We start from the raw sequence: 22102 nt of genomic DNA on the forward strand, positions 1-22102 counted from the left end.
TGCATTGTGCAATCCGAGAGCCCTTTCTCCCATGACCCCAATATTCTCTTTCATGTGTAAAATCACAATCAAACCATTAGTTTAAGAAAATTGAGACTGACTTAGTGGAAGAAGAGTTCTTTCTTTGTAAAGCATTTGTAATACCACCATCGCAAGATTAGGTAGGAGGTTTACTTCTGATCGTTTGGTACTTTCATCATTTATAAGGGTTGCTTGTGTCCTTCACTAAGACACATGGCTTGAACATCCTTGGGTGAAGGTTATGAGCCTGAAGTTCTTTGAGAAAAGTGATTGGACACAGATTCCGCCAAGTTTTTATCTATCGTGGCAGCTTCTGTAATCAACGGTACATGATCTAATAGATCTTCAAGAGAAGGTTTGACATCATAACACCTAAGAGATGGTAGGGAATAGATAAAAAAAAAAAACAAGTAAAACATATGGATAGCTTTCACTACAAATGTATCGGTAGGCACATAAACTTGAAAGGTTTTGGGTTTAGCAAATGATACCACACGGATAGATAAGACGCCTGTGAGGATTTCTTTACAAAATGAGGACTGTAGATAGTAACCAAGATGGTTATAGTTTGTCGAAATGACTTCTTTGGACTGTCGACTTATATACACCCCTTATCCTTGAAAAAGACATAGGTCTTAGGATGCACATAGGACAATTCATATTTTCATTCAGTCACCTCCTCACATAAGTGTTGAAGCCCATCATTTACCATCCCACATAAGTGTACTTGAGTTGGGAAGTCAACTAAAATATCATCATCCGACCATAAGAGCGGCAAAATAGAAAAAGAAATAGGCTTGCTCTCACGATCAATAAGAAATAGACTGTCATAGGAGGTAATGTTTCACCCTCTTAGTCAATAGATTCCATTTGTTGATTTGAATTTTAGCATAAGTACTCCCCCATCATCACAAATCACACTCATCGTATCAAATATAACATCATCATTTTCCTCTGGTTTACCATTATTGGAGAGAAGCCTCATTCGAGTTTTTAGGTTCTCAAATTTTTAGAAAATGAGAAAGCGCTAGGTTGTTATTTATCAACACCCCCTACTTCCTCTTATATTTGTGTCAGATTATCTATATCCTCGACAATGGCCTTTGGATTCTCTCTCTCTCTCTCTCTCTCTCAAAACAAATCTATGAAATGGTTGACAAGCAAAGCGATGCAATGTAGGGAATGGAAATTCAACAAGATCAGTACTTGGATCGCTACATTGGCATTGAACACGACTGCTACAATATGGTTGACAAGCAAGCGATGCAATGTGAGGAATGGAAATTCAACAATATTAATATTTGGATCACTACATTGGCGTTGAACATAACCGCTACAACCTCATCGAAACCTTAGAAAGCTTATGTTCCCATCTATCATGTCATCTACTCCTCCATCCTTTGACCCAAAAGTAGCGGTCAAAGGCTACCCTGCTCCTTATCCTTTGCGAAGGGGACATCGATGAGGTAAATGCATATCCAACCTGCCTCGGCCACATACCCCCAACTTCAATCCCAGTGAATATGCATCATATGCACTCTCTATCTCTCTTAACAGATCTATCGAATGATTGACAAACGAGCAAAGCATTTTAGGGAATGGAAATTCAACAAGATCGATATTTGGATTGCTACATTGGCGTGGAACATGACCGCCACAACCTCATTCTCTGCACAAATCCTTTCTTCGGTTCCTTTCCCATTCACACATCACCGAAATCCTAGAAAGCTTATGTTCCCATATGTCATGTCATCTACTCCTCCATCCTTTGACTTGAAAACAGCGGTCAAGGGCTACCCTGCTCCTTATCCGTCGTCGAAACCCTTCCACTTGAGAGGCTGAGTAAAATCTAATTAATGTACATTATTTTTCCCATTACCTCTGCGGCATCCGCATTCATAGAAATAGCCATGGTTTTTGAAGGGAGAATTTGTTGGCTCCTTACTTTTTGCAGAAAAGGGTTATGGAGTCGCCACGTTGCTGCCACTGTTGGTGAAGGGGTGCGTGTCGGGACATCGAGGGTGCTGCGATCTGAGCTTTTGGACAGGACGGATTTAGTCCGGTGAGTGAGGCACGTTAAAGGAATTATAAAGTTGTTCTGAGCGAAAGATTAAACGGTCGATGTGGCGTGTGTGACCAATTAAGATTTGCTCGTGATATGCATCTGGATCAATTTCGTTGCTAAATTTTGAGAGTTTCTTCTGCTTTAAAATTGACTCATTTCTTTGTATGGTGTTATTATCACGGGTCCTAATGCAATTAATAAAACGACCCAGGACCTAATCTGGCCCGTACATGGTCCCCATGAAGGTATTCCCCTTTTGGCTTCTTTCCTTGTAGGTCTTCACTTGCCCTTCCATGCAACATTGTCGCACGGTTGTGACGTGTCGCCTAGTTTGAAGCGGTCATAAGCATGTCTAACTTCTTGGGGCGCTCGAAAAGTTGTAACAAAGATCGAAGGAATAACAAGATTGGAAGAACGTTTTCGGACACAGACCCAACGGTCGGAAGATCACGCTCCGATGTCAACCGTTAACCCGAAACAGATCATTAGCGATGCTCGAAACAGACCGGGCTACACCAAAACAATACCTTTGACTTCAAGCAAGAGGTGATCATACGCAATGCACATTAATCAATCAATGGCGTGACAGATAAGGTGATCTGCTAATAGATTATTCGGCACAAGCAGTGAATACTGATGGCTATAAGCTATTTATTAATATAAACAATCGAGGTTCTTTTTGCTTGTCCATAGACAATCACTTTTTCAACATTAAATAAGGGTTAATATCATTAAAAAAAAAAACCCAAACTAATATACATATGATAAATTTATCTTGAACTAATTTTTTTACCATCAAAAATCTCAAATTGGTACACCTTTGACAATTTTAACTTGAATTGGTATGCTTAAGACAAATTTATTCTCTGATAGTTTTCGTTAAATTTTACTATCAAATTACTAAGTTGAATGACACGTAACAGTTGATTAATATAGCAATTTGGGATTTTACTTTCCATTTGTCAAAGTTATACCAATTTTGTGATTTTTTTTTTTTTTTGTATTAGTCCAATTTAATGAATGGCATATTTATCACAAATATCCCAGTTTGAGATTTTTAGGGGTTTAAAAATTTGCTTTGGGTAAATTTATTACAAGTATGCTAGTTTTTGGTTTTTTTTTATAGTTGTTAGAGATAAATTTATCATACGTATACTAGTTTAGAGTTTTTTGTAGTCAAAATATTAATTTTTGGTAAATTTATTACATATATACCAGTTTAAGGTTTTGAACAAGATCGTCCTTCTATTTTCTAGCTCTAACTTCAAGATATGTGGATTATGTCCCTACGACAAAGATCAAGTGATTGGCCATGATTGTATAACTATCCAAATTTGGCTCATTTCTCCAACAAGGGCTCAAATACTTAGCGTGGTTTTAATGTAATTTCTGGTTTTTTAATTGTTCTGCACTTTATTTTTCATTCCATCTTGAACATGCTTTATTTAAATTTTGCCTAATAACACCAAAAACTCAAGACGGGTACAAACATACTACATTATCTCCAAACAAACTTTATAGAACATTCTAGGTGTGCCACATAATATCCCAAACTGATATTTTTGTGCCCCATTTACCTCAAAGTGTGGCAATTCTTTCATTTTTTTAGGGATAAATGTAGCACGAGCACACCAATTTGTCATAAATGCCACATGTGTATACTAATTTGGGATGTTTTGAGACATAAAAATTAGCTTGAGGTAAATGTGACACGAATATACCGATTTGAGACTTTTTGTGGTATTAATTTTGTATTTTCTATTTGACGGGAAAGCCGTGAGTATTTTTTATTATTATTATTATATATAAGTGCAACCAAATCATCAAACCTGTTAAATCTTGTTTGATCAAATTTGTGCTTAAATGCTGTGGAATAAGCATAAGAAAATTGTAATAAAAGCTATAATTCTAACCTCTAACTAGAAAGGTTGAGGACTAAATGAGAATGACGTGCTATTTAGTGCTGACCTAGATACGAGACAAGTACAAAAAAAGCAAAGAAGAAATGCTTTGGTGCACAAAAGTCATAAAACCACTCAATATGCAGCAACCTTCACCTCTCATATTCCCTAGTTAGTGGGGGAAAAAATACTTAACTACGAACAAGGGATATGAGGTGTGCAGGTGCTAACATGTTAAAATAAGGAATGTAGTCTAAATGTAAATTAACCTTATTATTAAGCCAACCAACAAAGCACTCGGTAAGTGTGATTTTAGCTTGTGCTCAACCTGATTAAGATACTCCACGTATTGGGATTGTACTTGATTTGAAGGTGCTCTTCTCGTCATACAAAAAGATATCGACCATTAATTATATTCACATGAGTAAGTGGAAAAAAGTAGACAGATTAATGAACCGATGAAGCCAGCGAGTAGGAAAAAATACCCCTCGGCCGGCCGTTCATGGAACAAATGCGACGACCCGTTAACATGATTAGGAGGCTTGAGAAAGGCTTGTACAAAATTTCATAGACATACGAAAGGCTTTGTATATTAAATAGTATTGAGGAGCAAGATCACCGGTAGGTGTATAATCCAACAAGTGCCACAATAAAAGATAAGAGTCGGTCACCTTGACCACATACTTTTATCGACCTAATTAACGAATTTGACAACCTACAACTGGCCGAAACGGTAACTAAATCAAAAACGAGAGTCTGCAGTTTTTTTTTTTTTATGTCGTTGAATTGGGCACGAACAAATGTAGACCGGTACGAAATGGAGATGTCAGACGCGTTAAGTCTGGAGTTGACGCCGTCATAGAGGGAATAGAACGGGGATCGGATTTTTCAGCGAACCAAAAGAAAAAAAATGTAATTAACTTTCGTCACCACCAAAAAAAAAAAAAAACCCTAAAAAAGATGGCCGATAATGACATGATTACTCCAAACCACAGTCCTAATCCTAACCTGCCCTCCAAGTAATTAATCGCCTACTCAAAATGTCACTTGAAAATTACAATATAAAAGAATGAAATTTATAGCGCTTAATTGAATGAATCGAGTGATAAAAATTCGGAGGAAGAGAGATGCTAGAATACCTCTAAATGATACGTAGCATGACATCAAAATGCCTTGAATTCGTGCCGGCCTAACAAAAGTACGCTTTCTAAAAAATGCCTGAATTTAAGATTTTTAGTGATAAGAAAAAGAATTTTGGATAGATTAAAATTTTTCACAGCATTAATCAACAGGACAACGTTAAATTTAAATTTAGGCAACGACGCAACTCACATCCATCTCTATTTCTCGTGCGACGGCCTTCTTGCGGGGCATGGGGTGGACCCGCCGCGTCGCTGCATCGTCAAGCGACGCAAGCAAAGTCACATGGCACTGCGAATTCCTTGTTTTGCCCTTCCCCTACGGAGAGAACCTCGATCTGTTTTCAAGGTTGATTTTTCGAATGCTCATGTCGTTTTTACAAGCATCGTGCGTCCGGATAATTGGTCTTTTGCTTCGATCGTGTCTTCTTGTTAACCGTTTTGGCCACCCCACTACCTCTCTTGTTAACCGTTTTGGCCACCCCACTACCTCCCCCCTCCTCTCCTTTTTCTTTGGTTCTTTTGGGCGAAAGATAACCAACAGCTTTTCCGTCTTGGAATTCCTGGAATCCGTGGGAAGAAGATGAAAAGGAATAGCCAAAGAAAAAGGAGGAATTCAAGGTATAAACACAGACTCGATTTCATTCTTATGTTGTCGTGGTTGAAATCGAAATCTGAACATTTCTACTTTTTTTCCTCTCTCAGGTTTCTGGGCTTCTGTTATTCCCGCTGTGCTGGATGGTTCTTTGGTGATTACTCGTGACAAACGAACGGAGATATACATTGATTACATAAACGAAATTGAAATAGAATGGAGAGGAAGATTGCAATTCTGTAAAGCTAGTTTTTCCGTGTAAAGCTTTTCCTCTAATTAGATTTGCCACTTGTGCTGATGGAGGAATTGGTTGTTCAAGTAAGTTTACTTGAACACATTATTTTGCTATGATGTTTAGCGGCCTCATTTTGTTCTTCTGAAGATGCTCTATTCAGGTTTTGCATTTCGCTATGTTTCCAGAACCAGAATATGATCTGCCTATATTCTGTGCCAACTTTTTCACTGCTGCCGAGATAATTATAGTTGTTCTGTAAGGACAATTATAGTTGTTCTGTAAGAATAATTCTTTGTTCTTGTTTTTTAACTTATTCCTTGTTGTGAGAAACAACGCGAGTTGATGAAAATGACAGCAACTTTGCATGTGCTCTATGGTCAACTGGATGTCTCAAGCAAATGTGCATGTGCATGTGCATGTGATATCCATGTGTAGCAAGCCAATTAGTAACCATGCGTGTTTTTCTGCTGAAATTACCTGCTAGCACCTTTCTGATAAAAGAAAGTGTTGAACAGTTGAAATGGGTTGCGGTGTAGCTGTTCTGCCTGAGTGTCACGAGCTGACTTTTGCAGAAGCTTTGAGCAGTCACACATTTGACGTCAAACTATCTAGTACCTACTGGCATGGCGTAGTATGCTGGACAATGTTTGTCAAGCTAGATGTGCAATAGTGAACTTCCGGCTTGAGATATGGCTTGAGATATGTAATGCTCCTTGATGAGCTTAGCATCTTGTTGGAGTGTATAGTTTTGTTGTTAAGATATGCAATAAGTATTTCAACAATATTAAATTTCTCAAAACAGGAGTGATGCATTTCAATTTTCTTTTATAATAGTTGAATATAGAAAGAAAATAATAAATGATATCCTTCTTGGTTGGTGTAAAGAATTATCATCAAGTCAGGGTCAGCAGGTGCTGAATGCTGCCCATCGCCCTTAAATCCTATATTAACTTTGATTGTTGTATATAAGGCTTCCTGATCTACCCAGATATATTGTTTGCAGGGACCTTGACCCTCTATATGACGTCGTCAAGCACAAAGAATACAAAGATAAGTGCTACGAAGGCCTGATGTCTCAAGTATGCTGAGGTCAGTTGTTTGTTGTGTTTTATAGTAACATTCAAAGAGTTTTTAGTTTTTTTCCTGTCCTTTTTGGACGTTTCAGCTGAACACCACTTTATGCAGCTTTTACCATGGGTTGGAAAATTAATGGGTGAATCATTGAGATTCTTCTCACCAATAGTCATATGGACCAGGTTTAAGTCTAGTCAACACATGCATGACATTTGATACCCTGCATTCGTGGATTATCTCAAGGTACGTCGCTCAATAAATTGTCTCTTCAAGGCATTGCATTGTTTCTTTTAGGCTAGAATATTTCTTTATTTAATTTCCTCTGACCTTTGTTTTCTTCTCACGCTTGGCTTGTTTTGATGGACCTAGGAATAAGGGAGACTGATGCATCTCAAATTATAGCCAACCGTGAAGCGCAGCATCGGTATCCGACTTTGAGAGCAGAAAAGGTTAATCACCTGGTCACTAATCTCCTTCCCTATCTTCATCTATAGCCTACTTGCGAAGTTTATTTATTACATGCACATGCAGAGACCAGTGCTACCACCGATGGTCTAAAGTATTAAGCGAAGTGTTGTTATAGGTGCATCTAAAATTATGCCGTTGCTCTTATGTTTCTTTGATTCCTTTTCAATCTATAATTTATTTGATTTTTGAGTCAAAGATCCGGGTTATGAAGTTTTGAAAAGGTTATTAAGGGAGACATATGCAAAGATAGAAATGTCATTTACAGCTATTCATACATCTACATCCCCATTGCATATTAGAATTGCGATTACTTATCTCTTGTCATGAAACATAGAATGAAGTCCGGAGCTTCCTATTCCACGGAGTTGATTCACTAGGCAGCAAAACATTTTTGGATTACTTTCCAGAATATCCATGTCAAGAAGGCAGAGTCAATTAGAAGAGAAGCATACTCGGGAAAGGAGAATTTATAGGAAACTGTAATGACTAACTTGCCCTGTTCATTGCAATTCTGTTGCCACCTTTTCCAGGTCTATTTCATTGTGCTACTGCACCTAACTAGTGCATCATAAGTGAGTTTTTCTCTCTTCAGGCTAGCAACTTCCTTTCAGGCTTGGTTATTTATCCCTCACATTGGCAAAATTGTTATTTTAGTCATTTGAAATTTTGCTTATTCTTGTAGCAATAGGATAAGACCTTGGTTTGTAAATATGGTGCAAGAGTTTGAAAATGCAGCTACACATATTTAAATGCGCCTATCTTTCCTGTAAGCAACTCTATTGCCTATTGATTTGAGTAGCAACTCGAGGCCTCATTTAATTCAGTGGTTGTTGAGTATATGTGAAGTTTTCTTATGTTGTCATGGTTGAAATTGAAATCTGAACATTTCATTTTCTTTCCTCTCTCAGGCTTCTGGGCTTCTGCTATTCCCGCTGCGCTGGATGGTTCCTTGGTGATTGCCCGTGACAAACGGTGTGGAAGCAAGCCTATTTTTAGGACGTTCATCCATCAGGGTGTGTCATTCAACTATATCCTTGATTCGTCGCTATGAATGTGAACAGCTAGTAATAAAAACAACTAACACAAATGCAAAAAAAATTTAAGGGTAAATTAGCAACAAAAAAAAAAAAATGACTGAATTAACATGATTGTAGTACAGATAATACTTTTTTGATAATTTTCCCATTCTCATACTTACCCCCTTATTCTTCCTTGTTCTCTGTTAGTTTAGTTAGAGAGGGACAGAGAGGTCGGGTTTGAACATCAATTTTTGGGATGTTACTGTTGGGGGGGTGACGGAGAGAACGACAAAGAGAGACAAAGGTGTCGTATTACTAGAGAGGGACAAAGAGGTCGTATTATTCGAGTCTGAACATCAATTTTTGGGATGTTACTATTGGGGAGTGATAGAGAGAGCGACGGAGAGAGAGAGAGACAGAGAGGTCGTACTACTAGAGAGGGACAGAGAGGAGGTTGTACTATTCGGGTCTGAAAATCGATTTTTGGGATGTTACTGTTGGGGGTGACAGAGAGAGCGACAAAGAGAGACACGGAGATAAGCTAGGGCTACAGAGTGAAGGGACAAGGACATCGCCATCCCTAGTCCTCTCGGACGCAATTGTGAAAGGTTGTCGACCCAAGTTCATGATGACATTGCATAGAAAGAATGCATACATTGAGACTAGGGAACAAAGATACATGTTAGGCCAACCCATCGTTACCTTTTTCAGTTGAAAAACCACCTAAGTATTGTCTAGCATTATAAATCAAAATGTGAATATAAGTCTTGTTTGCTTTTGAGTTAGAAAAAGAGGAGTAGCTAAGAAGCTACGAACCTGACAAGTTACCATCATCGGGTTCCAAGAAGAGTCAAAAACCTAACATCTACTCACTGCTACGACAAGTTCTTTTCCTCAACTCAAGCCCTAGCTTAATGTAGAAAAAACGGGAAGCGGCTATAAACATGAGACAAGTCCACAAATTGTTTATAAAGAGAGCAGCCGTTGAGGATATTGTGGGGTTGGGGGAATGAAGAAAATGTGCTTACACACTTAGGAGACTGGAATGGCCATCTACAGCTCTTGTTGGAATTTGAGTGTGGTTGACAACCTTTCACAATTGCTTCCGAGAAGACTGGGGATGGCGGTGTCCTTGTCCCTTCACTCTATAGCCCTAGTTTATCTCTGTCTCTCTCTCTATCTCTCTCTCTGTCCCCCCCAACAGTAACATCCCAAAAATTGATGTTCAGAACCGAATAGTATGACCTCTCTGTCCCTCTCTAGTAATATGACATCTCTGTCTCTCTCTCTATCGCTCTCTCTGTCACCCCCAACAGTAACATCCAAAAATTGATGTTCAAACCCGAATAGTACAACCTCTCTGTCTCTCTCTCTATCGCTCTCTCTGTCACCCCCCAACAGTAACATCCCAAAAATTGATGTTTAGACCCGACCTCTTTGTCCCTCTCTAATAATACGACCGCGGCTTAGAGGCGAATGGGCCCATTTCATATGTTTGGGCTAGTTGTTAGGGCCGGTCGTTAGGGCCGGACTGAATTCAAACTCTACCCGGACCATTAGGGTCATGGTTAGAGACATATCTGTGCCAGGTTCTATGACCCGGTCCGAGTCCTTTTTCCCTAGATTAAAAAATGTTTTTTAAAATAATAAATAAAAAAATTCGAAAATTTTAAAAATTCATAAAAAAATTTTAGGAAATTCAAGAAATCCATAAATTTTCTTAGGAAATTCAAAAAATTCAAAAAAATGCAAAAATTTCCCCCAAAAAAAAACTTAAAAATAAGTTTTGAGTAGTTTTCTCTTAGAATTTGTGAAAATCCTTTCCTTTAGGGCTTTACCTGAGGAATTTTTGGATGCAATTTTCTTTTTAGGGATACGCTAGGTTGCTGTTTGTAAATGGTGGATTGTTTGTTAACATTTTTGTTTAACAGTTGGTGTAAAGAATGAATGTTTATATGAATAAAATTAAAGCACTATTTGGATAATAATTGTTGTGTTTTCCTTTACATATACCTTAGCACTACACATTTGCACACATAGCTTGCGGTTAAACCTAGTTGCACCCCACGAAACACTTAGGAGGTGTTGAGGATTGAATGGACCATACACAATTCGTGCGAATGACACAATCATTCTCAATTCTGCTCATTTTCTCGAAAGAAACAAGCTAGCCCACCTACAGTTTGCGATATTGGTGAAAGGCTTACTATTAGGTTGAAATGGAAACCTTAAGCCTATAGTACCCTACCCGTTAGGCATCAAAACCTCGCAAATACAGCCACATGTCTATATGATTTAAAAAAAAAAAAAAAATCTCATCACCTATTGTAAATATAATTTCTCTCTTTACCTTTATACTTAGAATTGAAATTTCATTTTCGCAAAATCTATGGAAATCAATTGAGCGCCCAATTAATTCCTACAAGTGGCATAGGCCAATATTTCTTGTTTGACCCCGTAGTAAAAGTGGATTGTCAGAATTTTGAATTATGGGTTAGAAATCATTTTTCTAAATTAATTTTTCAAAGTTAATCTTACATATTGAGATGTTGAATTGAAATTACATTGTGTGCATTACTTTTTCAAAATTGAAGAGTTTCCGAAAGTAGATTCTTATTTTAATGAATAAACTTTTAAAATTAAAAGCACAGCTTTGTAGAAAAATTTATCAAAACTAGATGATTAGAACGGAGTCGGTTTGTAAAATCTAAAGGGCATTGGATTGATAAATCATGGAAGGATCTCTCAATGATGTTTTTTTCTTACAAATGAACACTTAACCCTTTTAAGTGGGGATTTTGGGGCAAAGTCTCATTGCCTGGCTTTCATTAGAAGAGATGGTCTCACCGAGAGATCCCTTCTCATTTGCTTAAGTGACAATGTCTTTCTTTCACAGCTTATATGTGATGGTCAATTTTTAGAAATCCCTCTACTTGACCGTGCATTGAAGCATAAAATTCTCCGAAGTCAAGTCAGAAAAATGTGAGTCCTATTCAGTTGTCAATCCATCGTAGCAAACTTTTAGGATGTTATTTCCCAAAGAACATTTGTGCACATCCCATTAATAAGCCGTTCGAATATTGGAAGATGAGCCATAATGTTTTTCTAGTAGATGACCAAGAACACATTTCCAAGATCACATCACTTGTTTTATTATTCAAATGTGATGGCTGTCTTCCTTTTCTTATCATTTCACATTCTACCTTAGTTTATTCATGGAATTTGGAGTTTTTTTTCGTTGGGCACCGACTATTGATGTTGCAGTTTATAATGGAAGTGAAGATGCTCGTGGACGTAATAGCAACGTGCAATTCTTTGAGGAAGGGGCTTCCATAGCATTTCAAGTGCTTATATGCCCTCTAAAGGCCATTGTTGAGGATATAAATATTCTGACACAAACAGAATGGGAAGTAGTCATTGTTGATGAATGCCAACAACTTAGAACTTTCTCCTTTATGAAGAATTTGAGAAGCTATTGACAAAAATGAGGCTTCTTCCCATTAATGGCAAACCAGAGGAAAAATGAGGAAGAGATTTTTGATACGGTGTGTGAGACTTGTGATGATGGGGAAAAGTACTTGTACTAAGAATCAAATAAACAGATGGAATTTTCTTATGAAGAGGATGAAATATTATCTCGTGTGACAGACCACCAACTTAATGACTGTGAGAGTAAGCATCGATGACGTTCGGAGGCTCCATGAGTCTTATGCCATGCCTAATTCCTGCAGAGAGTGCTTCAATGCCTACGTAAAGACCGTCGTCGAAACCCTTCCACTCGAGAGGCTGAGTAAAATCTAATTAATGTACATTATTTTTCCCATTACCTCTGCGGCATCCGCATTCATAGAAATAGCCGTGGTTTTTGAAGGGAGAATTTGTTGGCTCCTTACTTTCTGCAGAAAAGGGTTATGGAGTCGCCACGTTGCTGCCACTGTTGGTGAAGGGGCGCGTGTCGGGACATCGAGGGTGCTGCGAGCTGAGCTTTTGGACAGGACGGATTTAGTCCGGTGAGTCAGGCACGTTAAAGGAATTATAAAGTTGTTTTGAGCGAAATATTAAATGGTCGATGTAGTGTGTGTGACCAATTAAGATTTGCTCGTGATATGCATCTGGATCAATTTCGTTGCTAAATTTTGAGAGTTTCTTCTGCTATAAAATTGACTCATTTCTTTGTATGGTGTTATTATCACGGGGACTAATGCAATTAATAAAATGACCCAGGACCTAATCTGGCCCGTACATGGTCCCCATGAAGGTATTCCCCTTTTGGCTTCTTTCCTTCTAGGTCTCCACTTACCCTTCCAAGCACACTGTCGCACGGTTGTGACGCGTCGCCTAGTTTGAAGCGGTCTTAAGCATGTCTAACTCCTTGGGGCACTTGAAAAGTTGCCACAAAGATCGAAGGAACAACAAGATTGGAAGAACGTTTTCGGACACAGACCCAACGGTCGGAAGATCATGCTCCGATGCCAACCGTTTACCCAAAACAATACCTTCGACTTCAAGCAAGAGGTGATCATATGCAATACACATTAATCAATCAATGGCGTGACAGATAAGGTGATCCGATAATAGATTATCCGGCCCAAGCAGTGAATAGTGATGAATATAAGCTATTTATTAATATAAACAATCGAGGTTCTTTTTGCTTGTCCATAGACAATCACTTTTTCGACATTAAATAAGGGTTAATATCACGAAAATTCCCAAAGTAGTATACATATGATAAATTTGCCCCGAACTAATTTTTTTACCATCAAAAATCTCAAATTGGTACACCTTTGATAATTTTAAGTTAAATTGGTATGCTTAAGACAAATTTATTCTCTGATAGTTTCCGTTAAATTTTATTATCAAATTACTGAATTTGATGGCACGTGACAGTTAACTAATATAGCAATTTGAAATTTTACTTTCCATTTGTCAAAGTTATATCAATTTTGTGGTTTTTTGTGGTATTAATCCAATTTAATGAAGAATATATTCATCACAAATATATCAGTTTGAGATTTTTAGAGGTTTAAAAAATTAATTTTGGATAAATTTATTACAAGTATGCCAGTTTTTTGTTTTTAATAGTTGTTTGAAATAAATGTATCATACGTATACTAGTTTAGAGTTTGTTGTAGTCAAAATATTAATTTTTGATAAACTTATCACATATGTACCAATTTAAGGTTTTAAAAAATATTGTCCTTCTATTTTCTAGCACTAACTTCAAGATATATGGATTATGTCCCTACAACAAAGATCAAGTAACTGGCCACGATTGTATAACTATCCAAATTTGGCTCATTTCTCCAACAAAGGGCTCATATACTTAGCGTGGGTTTAATGTAATTTTTGGTTTTTTAATTGTTTTGCACTTTATTTTTCATTCGATCTTGAACATGCTTTATTTAAATTTCGCCTGGTAACACCAAAAACTCAAAACAGGTACAAACATACTACATTATCTCCAAACAAACTTTATAGAACATTCTAGGTGTGCCACATAATACCTCCAAATTGATATTTTTGTGCCCTATTTTCCTCAAATTGTAGCAAATCTTTCATTTTTTAGGGATAAATGTAGCATGAGCGCACTAGTTTGTTATAAATGCCGCATATGTATGCTAATTTGGGATGTTTTGTGACATAAAAATTAATTTGAGGTAAATGTGGAATAAATATATCGATTTGAGACTTTTTGTGGTATTAATTTTGTGTTTTCTATTTGACGGAAAAACCGTGAGTATTTTGTTTATATATATAAGTGCAACCAAATCATCAAACCGTTAAATTCTTGTTTGATCAAATTTGTGCTTAGATGCAGTGGAATAAGCACAAGTAAATTATAATAAAAGCTATAATTCTAAGCTCTATTTAGAAAGGTTGAGGAATAAATGAGAATGACGTGCTATTTAGTGCTGACCTAGATTGATACGAGACAAGTACAAAAAAGCAAAGAAGAAATGATTTGGTGCACGAAATTCATAAAACCACTCAATATGCAGCAACCTTCGCCTCTCATATTCCCTAGTTATTGTGGGGAAAAATATTTAACTACGAACAAGGGAAATGAGGTGTGCGGATGCTGACATGTTAAAATAAGGAATGCAATCTAAGTGTAAGCTAACCTTGTTATTAAACTGAACAACAACAAAAAATCATTACTAGTACTTTATCAAGCACTCAATAAGTGTGATTTTAGCTCGTGTTCAACCTGATTAAGATACTCCACGCATCGGGATTGTACTTGATTTGAAGGTGCTCTTCTTGTCGTACAAAAAGATATCGACCATTAATTATATTCACATGAGTAAGTGGATGGCCGAAAAAAAAAAAAAGTAAACAAAGATCAATGAACCGATGAAGCTAGGGAGTAGAAAAAACAATATCCCTCGGCCTGCCGTTCATGGAACATATGCGACGACCCGTTTACATGATTAGGAGGCTTGAGAAAGGCTTGTACAAAATTTCATAGACATACGGAAGGCTTTGTATAGTAAATACTATTGAGGAGCAAGATCACCAGTAGGTGTATAATCCAACAAGTGCCACAATAAAATATAGAGTCGGTCACCTTTACCACATACTTTTATCAACCTAATTAACAAATTTAATTACCTACAACTGCCGAAACAGTAACTAAATCAGACCCGAGATTCTGCAGTTTTTTTTTTCTTTTATGTCGTTGAATTGGGCACAAACAAATGTAGACCAGTACGAAATGGAGATGTTGGACGCGTTAAGTCTGGAGTTGACCCCGTGTCATAGAGGGAATAGAACGGGGATCGGATTTTTCAGCGAACCAAAAAAGAAAAAATTGTAATTAACTTTCGTTACCACCAAAAAAAAAAAAAAAACCTAAAAAAGATGGCCGATGATGACATGATTACTCCAAACTAAAAAATTCCAAACCACGGCCCTAATCCTATGCTGCCCTACAAGGAATTAATTGCCTAACTCAAAATGTCACTTGAAAATTACAATATAAAAGAATGAAATTTATAGCGCTTAATTGAATGAACCGAGTGATAAAAATTCGGAGGAAGAGAGATGCTAAAAAAACCTCTAAATGATACGCAGCATGACATCAAAATGCCTTGAATTTGTGCCAGCCTAACAAAAGTATGCTTTCTAAAGAATGCTTGAATTTAAGATTTTTAGTGGTAAGAAAAAGACTTTTGAATATCGACATAGATTAAAATTTTTCGCAGCATTAATCAACAGGAAAACGTTAAATTTAAATTTAGGCAACCACTCAACTCACGTCCATCTCTGTTTTCAAGGTTGATTTTTCGAATGCTCATGTCGTTTTCACAAGCATCGTGCGTCCGGATAATTGGCCTTTTGCTTCGATCGTGTCTTCTTGTTAACCGTTTTGGCCACCCCACTACCTCTATTGTTAACCGTTTTGGCCACCCCGACTACCTCCCCCCCTCTTCCTCTCCTGTTTCTTTGGTTAACATATCAAACCATATTTCCAACACAGTAGCATCTCTCTTTACGCACTGCACGCGAGGAAAATTGGAGGCCGTCCGTTCGCGTCTATGCTCTGGCGCACCGGCAGTTCGTCCAATTCGCTCTGGACGAGACCGCGCTCCACACTCGCATGGCTCCTTCTCTTTTGCTGGTTATGCGATTGTTTCACGACTGGGCTTCGTGCTCAATTGGAGTTCGAATTGGCATCGCGGCTGTTTGCTGGTGAACTCAAGTTCGATCCTCTCGTCGCGCGTTGCATTCCGGACCTTCTTGTGTCGGCACTCCAGACGTAGTCGTTGCATTCCACTGTTTTGTTTTCTATCCGCCGTTTCAAGTTCTGACAATGCTGCTCAGTATGTGCGTGCGTGAGTGCGTGCGTGCGTGCGTGCGTGCGTGAGAGAGAGAGAGAGATGCTTGACTGTGAATGTCTGTCGCCGGGTTTTTGGTTTTCTCTCTGGGCATCTGCTCTATTTGCCGTTTGTTTGGTTAATCAAGGCTTGTCCTTCTTCGTGTCCTTAGGAAAGGTTCCGCTCCATGATGCCACTGGATGATAAAACAGAGATTGAGTTGTTGTCGTGTGAAGTGCCGAAAATAAGGTTGCTCCAGAGTTTGAGCATTCAAGGGAGCAAGGGACCGCAGTTATGATTGTCTAATATCATTGCCGCTTGATATATAAATTATGAGGAATCAGTCTACAGAATCTAGACAGAGCTTAAATTTATGGTTTTTAAGCAAAAGTAGCTAGTAGTTCCAGTCTGTAGCTCCAGAAAAGCCCCTGTAAGTTGAACATGATGGTCAGAGGAAATTTGCTCGAGAGAGAGGACGGTCGTGCTTAATTGGTACTATGGCTTCACTTCTTTTGTTATTAGGACTTTAGGAATTTTGGTGCCATATGGGTGTACGAATTTGATAGTTTTTGAATTAAGTGTAGAATTAATTGATCCGACTTTTCACCGATGGAAACTTTCATGTTTTTGGAAGATAGTATTTTCCGTGTAAACCTTTTCCTCTAATTAGATTTGCCACTTGTGCTGATGGAGGGATTGGTTGTTCAAGTAAGTTTACTTGAACAAATTATTTTGCTATGATGTTTAGCGGCCTCAGTTTGTTCTTCTGAAGATACTCTATGCAGGTTTTGCATTTTGCTATGTTTCCAGAATCAGAATATGATCTGCCTATATTCTGTGCCAACTTTTTCACTGCTGCCGAGACAATTATAGTTGTTCTGTAAGGACAATTATAGTTGTTCTGTAAGAATAATTCTTTCTTCTTGTTTTTTAACTTATTCCTTGTTGTAAGAAACAACGCGAGTTGATGAAAATGACAGCAGTTGCTTGCTCTATGGTCAGCTATATGTGCTCAGTAATTTTGCACGTGCTCTATGGTCAACTGTATGTCTCGAGCAAATGTGCATGTGCATGTGATATCCATGTGTAGCAAGCCAATTAGTGGCCATGCGTGTTTTTCTGCTGAAATTACCTGCTAGCACCTTTCTGATAAAACAAAGTGTTTGAACAGTTGAAATGGGTTGCGGTGTAGCTGTTCTGCCTGAGTGTCACGAGCTGACTTTTGCAGAAGCTTTGAGCAGTCACACATTTGACGTCTAACTATCTAGTACCTACTGGCATGGCGTAGTATGCTGGACAGTGTTTGTCAAGCTAGATGTGCAATAGTGGACTTCTGGCTTGAGATATGGCTTGAGTTATGTAATGCTCCTTGATGAGCTTAGCATCTTGTTGGAGTGTATAGTTCTGTTGTTAAGATGTGCAATAAGTATTTCAACAGTGTTAAATTTCTCAAAACAGGAGTGATGCATTTCAATTTTCTTTTATAATAGTTGAATATAGAAAGAAAATAATAAATGATATCCTTCTTGGTTGGTGTAAAGAATTATCGTCAAGTTAGGGTCAGCAGGTGCTGAATGCTGCCCATCGCCCTTAAATCTTATATTAACTTTGATTGCTGTACATAAGGCTTCCTGATCTGGCCTGATATATTATTTGCAGGGACCTTGACCCTCTATATGACATCGTCAAGCACAAAGAATACAAAGATAAGTGCTACAAAGGCCTGATGTCTCAAGCATGCTGAGGTCAGTTGTTTGTTGTGTTTTATAGTAACATTCAAAGAGTTTTTAGTTTTTTTCCTCTCCTTTTTGGACGTTTCAGCTGAACACCACTTTATGCAGCTTTTACCATGGGGTGGAAATTTAACGGGCGAATCGTTGAGATTCTTCTCACCAATAGTCATATGGACCTGGTCAACACATGCATGCCGTTTGATACCCTGCATTCGTGGATTATCTCAAGGTACGTTGCTCAATAAATTGTCTCTTCAAGGGATTGCATTTTTTCTTTTAGGCTAGAATATTTCTCTATTTAATTTCCTCTGACCTTTGATTTCTTCTCAGGCTTGGCTTGTTTTGATGGGCCTAGGAATAAGGGAGACTGATGCATCTCAAATTATAGCCAACCGTGAAGCGCAGCATCGGTATCCGACTTTGAGAGCAGAAAAGGTTAATCACCTGGTCACTCATCTCCTTTTCAATCTATAACTTATTTGATTTTTGAGTCGAAGATCCGGGTTATGAAGTTTTGAAAAGGTTATTAGGCGAGACACATGCAAAGATAGAAATGTCATTTGCAGCAATTCGTACATCTACATCCCCATTGCATATTAGAATTGCAGTTACTTATCTCTTGTCATGAAACATAGAATGAAGTCCGGAGCTTCCTATTCGATGGAGTTGATTCGCTAGGCAGCAAAACATTTTTGGATTACTTTCCAGAATATCCATGTCAAGAAGGCAGAGTCAATTAGAAGAGAAGCATACTCGGGAAAGGAGAATTTATAGGAAACTGTAATGACTGACTTGCCCTGTTCATTGCACTTTTGTTGCCACCTTTTGCAGGTCTGTTTCATTGTGCTACTGCACTTAACCAGTGCATCATAAGTGAGTTTTTCTCTCTTCAGGCTAGCAGCTTCCTTTTAAGCTTGGTTATTTATCCCTCACATTGACAAAATTGTTATTTTAGTCATTTGAAATTTTGCTTATTCTTGTAGCAATAGGATAAGACCTTGATATGTAAATATGGTGCAAGAGTTTGAAAATGTAGCTACACGTATTTAAATGCGCCTATCTTTCCTGTAAGCAACTTTCTATTGCCTATTGATTTATGTAGCAACTCGAGGCCTCATTTAATTCAGTGGTCGTTGAGTATATGTGAAGTTTTCTTATGTTGTCGTGGTTCTCAGGCTTCTGGGCTTCTGCTATTCCCACTGCGCTGGATGGTTCCTTGGTGATTGCCCGTGACAAAGGGTGTGGAGGCGAGCCTATTTTTAGGACGTTCATCCATCAAGGTGTGTCATTCAACTATATCCTTGATTTGTCGCTATGAATGCGAACAGCTAGTAATAAAAGCAACACAAATGCAAAAAATTTAAGCCTAATAGCAACAAAAAAAAAATGACTGAATTAACACAAGATAAGACTTTTTTGATAATTTTCCCATTCTCATACTTACCCCTTATTTTCTTCCTTGTTCTCTGTTAACTTACCCAAAAGTAGTAACACTCTGCATGAATATCTAAATCTTATGCATCATTTATAACAAAAAACAAAAATAATATGAAGAACCTGTACCATCTGCACCCTATATACTTTTCGTGTGTAGGGAACGACATCATCGTGCCATACGTGATTGATATCATTTCGAACAATATAGAGTGCATTCAAATTCTTCTATCATTGAATTCCTTTCATTGATTCTTTGCTTGACATCGTTAAATGTACATGCTGTGTTTTATGTGAAATGCAACAAGGAGGGTTAAGGATATGCCTGAATTTAGATATAGACGAGTTTTGCTAATTGCTTAAGCTTTGTACAAAACAATTCAATGACTGGAGCTGTTCAGTAAAAGTGAATGACGATGGTGCACAGTAGAGATTGATGAAGGAGAAGCAGGGATGGCATCTATTGGTGGTTGATATTGATAGGCAAATGCAACGCTTATTAATGGAGATCCTGTGATAGACAATAGGTGATTGATGGTGAAGTAACGTGCTGATATTTTGGTGAAGGGAAGTTTGATTGTCAGTGTTCTGATCTGGCTATGGTTTTTTGTATTCTCAGTCTATTAAGAGGAAGATAGTGAGCATAGATAATAGATATAAGAAGGAGAATAAAAAAAAAAAATAGGAATAGTGGATTCTGGATGTTTAAGATTGTTTCAATAGTGGAATTCGGTTCAATTTTCGAACTTGAACAGCTTTCAGAGAGTTCCATTTTGCTGATAATTTGAAAGCTTTAGTTTGTGGGTTTGATAAGAAACAAACCTCTAGGAATGGTGAGCTTGGTTCTCGGTTTAGGAATAAAATGAACGGTTCCAAAAAAAAAAAAAAAAAAAAGAGAGAGAGAGGAAATAAGAAATAAGAAATAATGAAGAAAATGGGCTTTGAATGTTTAGAACTAAAAGGAATTATTGAAATGCCCTTAACTCAATTTTATGGGTGATGATATCACTCACATGTAGAAATTTCGAAAGTTTTAGATGAATAATTGAGATTTAAATCTTTTGGGATATGGTTCCTTAAGGACTAATAAACTCAGTGGCATGCTTGCTTTTGTACATAACTAAATCTATCAAGCAGGTCAAGTCAAGTTGGGTTTGGGTTGGTTATAAATGGTCCAACCCAAATTGATCTATTTAACACATTTATAATTCATTTATCCTAATGTAAAATTTTTGACCCAACCTATCCCTACCCAACCTAACCCATTTAACTAAACCTAAGAAAGCTTCTTTTTTATGATATTTCTTTTTCTTTTTTTTTAAACAAAGGTATTGCTAAAACACTTTCATGCAATACAAATTTAGAGGACAATTTTTTTATTAAAAAAAAAAAAAGAAGGTTTGTTTCTTAAATATTTTCCAAGTATATTTTAGGAAAATTACAATATTTTTTTGTTTTTGCCTGAAATTTGAAAATAAATTAGAAAATGTTTTTTGTCATTTAATAAGAAAAATATGATATATTTTCCTTGACTCCTTTTTAATATTTTTATTTTTAAAAATGGAAATTTATATTATTTTTATTTTTAAAAATCTAATTGTTAGTTTTTGTATTTTTTAAAAAATAGAATTTTTTTTTTTTTCTTTTTCTTTTTCTTCATTTTGGCCAACCGCTAAAAGACGACCAACAACTAGCCATAAGCGAGCTCAAGGTTCAAGCCTTGCTCAAGCCTTGCTCAAGCCTCACCAGTTGTCAATGAAGCCTCCACCTCACTAGATTGGCAAGCTCGAGCTTGCCCGATGCTAATGAGCTCGAGTCTTGTTAAATCAACGAGACTCAAGCCTCGCTAATCATAGGTGACCTCAAGCTCATCTGAGGCCGGCAAGCTCGAGCCTAACCTAGCAGGTCATAGGTCATCACCGTGCCAACCAACGACTAAGGAAGGACTAAGGAGGAAGAAGAAAGAAAAAAAAAAAGGAAAGAAAAAAGAAATATAAAAAATAATTATAATTTCAAAGAGGGAACGAGAGAGTGCAAGGCTTGGACTGGAAATGGGTTCTAGCTTCTAAGTCTTACCCATTTAAGACCCGTTTATCTTAAATTTTCAAATTTTAAACCCATTTAACTAGTCTCATAAAAATATAAATGACCCATATATGATACAGTTATGATTTAAATGGGTCATATATTAGTTTAAGACCCATTTTGACACCTCTATATATAATGCAAAACAAACAAATCACACGTGTAGCTACTAGTTATCATATTGTACACAATATTAATAGTTCATTTGTTTTGCAGAAAATGAATAATTTGAAAATTATTTTTTTAAAATAATCGTTTGTTGGCACATAAGTTTTAGCTATCACTTTAGGGTTTAATTGCATAAAAAGTTTAGGGATTAATTTTTAATTCCTAAAACAATTCAAATCATTACAATTGCATGGCACATAAGCATTTGGAGCACTTCCAATAATAGACCTAGAATTTATAGTAAATATAAAATATAGATTGATTAAAAAATTTATAAAACAAAGAGTCATAGTTATAAAATTTTAAAATTTTAAAATTTAAAAAAGACAGAGCCAGATTTGGGCCTGG

The 22102-nt window shown here is 37.2% G+C and overlaps 2 pseudogenes; both read left to right on the plus strand.

Moving 5' to 3' along the window:
• The first annotated feature begins 5359 nt into the window (after positions 1–5359).
• LOC120295765 lies at positions 5360–7524 on the plus strand (annotated as a pseudogene).
• Positions 7525–12760: 5236 nt separating this feature from the next.
• Positions 12761–19385, plus strand: LOC120295766 (annotated as a pseudogene).
• The last annotated feature ends 2717 nt before the right edge of the window (positions 19386–22102 follow it).

The sequence above is a fragment of the Eucalyptus grandis genome, chromosome 7, assembly GCF_016545825.1.
Source record: "Eucalyptus grandis isolate ANBG69807.140 chromosome 7, ASM1654582v1, whole genome shotgun sequence".
Classification (NCBI taxonomy): Eukaryota; Viridiplantae; Streptophyta; class Magnoliopsida; order Myrtales; family Myrtaceae; genus Eucalyptus; species Eucalyptus grandis.